General features: G+C 34.8%; 1 long non-coding RNA gene across 2 annotated transcripts; it reads left to right on the top strand.

Moving 5' to 3' along the window:
* The first annotated feature begins 800 nt into the window (after positions 1 to 800).
* Positions 801 to 3,236, top strand: LOC113317624. Of its 2 annotated transcripts, none has more exons than XR_003343778.1 (3): positions 801 to 950; positions 1,612 to 1,694; positions 2,703 to 3,236. It is a non-coding gene; the product is annotated as an uncharacterized LOC113317624 (long non-coding RNA). The 2 variants fall into 2 exon arrangements; XR_003343777.1 differs by having other exon boundaries at positions 801 to 1,165.
* The last annotated feature ends 269 nt before the right edge of the window (positions 3,237 to 3,505 follow it).

The raw sequence follows: 3,505 nt of genomic DNA, 5'->3' as shown, positions 1-3,505 counted from the left end.
TCCTTTTCAGGAATGGTCTTACCCAATGCAAAAGATGCATTAACAATTTCAGACACTTTGTGATTAAACTCATCAAATGTTTCTTCATCTGCCATACGAAGGTTTTCCCAGTCAGAATTTAAGTTTTGAAGTCTAGCTTCTTTCTCACTGGTATTTTCTTCAAATACGGTTCCTAAGATATCCCAAGCTTCTTTAGACTTAGTACATGTAGTCACATGGTGATGAAGATCTGGGGTAATGGCATGTATGATAGCATTCAAGCCGTCAGAATTTTGCTTTGTAGCAAGAATTTCTTCTGGACTATATCTACCAATATCCTTCGGTATAGATACATCGCCTTCTGTATTAACCGGAGGATCATAGCCATTAACAACACGTACCCATGTTTGAAAATCACGAGCTTGAAGAAATGAACGAATAGCAATTTTCCACCGTAAGTAGTTTGAGCCATCGAAGACTGGTTGCCCGTTTATGGAGATAGAATTTCTGTCCATACAGTCAGATCGCTACAAACACAGACTTGTAAGTCTTTAAACGTGTTTGCCTGCTCTGATACCAATTGAAAAGGCGGGGGTCTAACAACCACACCAAGTATTTCGCTTAGCAATCTGTACGGACTAACTCCAATATCTCCCCCCTTTAATGCCAACAACCTAAACTGAAAACACTAACCATTTTTTATGTACCGCTGTATTTTTTCGTACCCCAAACGTATATTTCAACCAAAGCGTATTTTTGATAATTCGTTGGATTATCTTCATCTCCAATAACAGGCGTTCATTTTATTTATTTTCTTTCTCTTATTTTCTCTTATTTTCTCTGCTCTCTTTCTCTTCTAAGTGAAAAATTCTGCAACTGAAATGAAAAACAACCTACGTTTTAAACGTTTTGCAGACGATCAATGGTGGAGATCATGGATTGAGTTGGTTTCTTTTCACTTCCTCGATTAGGTATGCAAGATTTCTCATCTCTACAACTGAATCTTTTCTAAATGGTATAAATATTTCCCATTACATAACAATTACGAACCTAACGAAAATTCATAAAACCCATCCCTACAACTGAATCTCTTCTAAACAACGAAAATTCATAATACCCATCCCTGCAACTGAATCAATCACGGAGATGAAGTATTGAGTTGGTTGTTTTTCACTTCCTCGATTAGGTATGCAACAGTTCTCGAATTGTTTGATTTTTGTAATCTGAAATTCTAGGGTTTTTGTCAATTTTGGGGATTTCATCTCACATGTGTTTATCAATGATTTTGAAGGGTTTGTGTTCAATATTAATATCTATTTGCGTACCTCTATATATGTATCGGAAAATAGGGTTTTTAGTTGGATTCAATTGAATAAGCTTTTTAGGTAAAAGACTATTTGTGTTCAATTGGGTTCAATTGAATTCAGGTGATACTTATTTAGGTACCTCTAAAGTTTGAGGTAAAAGACTATTCGTGTTCAATCATACTGAAATCAATTGAATAAGATTTTTAATTGGCTTCATGGTAACAGGGGATTTTAGTAAATAGTGTTTTTTAGATTACTCTTATATTCATTTTTAGCTTTCGTAATTGTTATGCCTGATATAGATTTTACAAATGAAACATTGTAGGTATCCAGATGAGGAAGTTGGTGAAGTGGCCATATGCGTAAGCTTCATGGTAACAGGGGATTTTACAGATCACTAATATTGAGGTTAATTAACTGCTCTTTTATCTCCTTTTGTTGTCTAGCTTACCACTAGCATGAAAAAATGGACTTCTCTAGACATCAGTACCATTTTTTAATAAAAAACTCCTCTCTTCCAGAATCAATGCTGCATATGTTATTTGATATAAGAGCAATTTGATTTCATCTATCATGTTAATAGTTGTTTCTCATTCACTGAGATAAAAAATTCAAAGGAAGATATTTCTGTGTGTGCAAGGGTATGGGATGCTTACTGAGATGCGTGAAATCTCAGAGTTACATCCAGTGCCTGATGCTTATATATCTCTAAGTTGTATTACTTTATTTAGTTGAATGGTCCACTATTGTACATGTAGAACGGACAACATAACATGAGTCTTATACTGCGTAACCATTAGGTAATATAAACATGTGCAGTAAATTGAGCATCTTGGAGCATTGAATTAAAGTGTGTGGCCCCTAGCTAACGTTATCAAAGTAATGGTCGTCGACTGTTATCATGTAACAATAATACACAATGGGGTAATGAAATTGTGCTTCTACGTTTATATATTTTTAACTTTTTAGCCAGCACCTGATGGATACCATAGGTTAGCCATGTATATGTTCTTTTGTACCTTTCAAGAAAACCTAAAAGCTATGATGTTTAACAGGAGGTATATTGTACTCTTTAAGATACAACTGACTCAATAATCTTTAGTGCAATAATATTTTTAGTTGGATTCACTCAGAAATGATTCATATGTGGCTGATCCAAAGCCATAATCTGAAGAGACCGATCTAAATAACGACCGAAAAACAAGCAATCTGTTTATGGTCACTGGTTGCCTGTAATGTTGAATCTTGATTATGTTGATCTCATTAGAACCATTCCTTTAAGGACACAACTGAACTTCTGTGATCTGGAAGAGAAATGTTTGCCTGCTGATAACGGGAATTATTCGGGGAATTGTAGAATTGTTTTGATTTTTTGAAATTTGTGGTGTTTATTTTGATTGAGGAATTGTTTTTCAGAAGATTATTATGAAGTAAAGCTTACAGCGATAGAACTTTTGGGAAATCTATCTGAAGCAAAATTTGTAAAGCATATCATGATTTTGTTGATGTAAGCAAGTCTGTGTGCTCCATGTCAAACTTAGGTTTGCCGTTCATCTGTTAACGAAATCATGATATGATTTATTTGTATTTGCAATGGAAGACCAACAAGATTGTAATTGAGAAAGGGGTCGTGTTCCTATTAAACATCAGCGAAAAATGACAGAGGAGCAGAGATTGCAACGAAATGAGTGTAGGCGAAATCAGTATAGAGCTAGGCGGCAAAATGGGCATGGACAGTTGTATGTTGCTTTTTCCAGGGGAGTCTCAAGAACCACAACAAAAGTATTAGTTAAGAATGGGGCTCTTCCAGATATTGCTGGAAGGTGTACCAGAAATGTTGTTTTTCAAGAGGTCCTGAAATCATGTAATAGTGTTGGGTGATGTATTTCTGATTGATTTAATTCTAAATAAAAAGAAATAAATATTTAATGTTGGTATCTTCCTGAGAAACATTTTATTGTATGGTCATATTTTTCGAACATGGAATAGCGTATGTAAGAGCATATAGTTTGCCGACGTGCAACGCACGTGCACTCCACTTGTACTTTTAAGAGAATCAACTAGACAGTCAGACTAAATCTTACTAAAAGTATATCAAAGAGTTATATCTCACTTTCTCGATTCAATACTTACTCAAGTAAATAGAAATCTGCGAGTCTAATTGAATACAAAATAAATCACTTGAACAGTACCAAAGACCAATGTTCAAGGATCAATCA

Source organism: Papaver somniferum, chromosome 10 (genome assembly GCF_003573695.1).
Source record: "Papaver somniferum cultivar HN1 chromosome 10, ASM357369v1, whole genome shotgun sequence".
Taxonomy (NCBI): Eukaryota; Viridiplantae; Streptophyta; class Magnoliopsida; order Ranunculales; family Papaveraceae; genus Papaver; species Papaver somniferum.
Note: the sequence above shows the minus strand (reverse complement) of the source record. Positions and strands in the feature narration are given on the sequence as shown.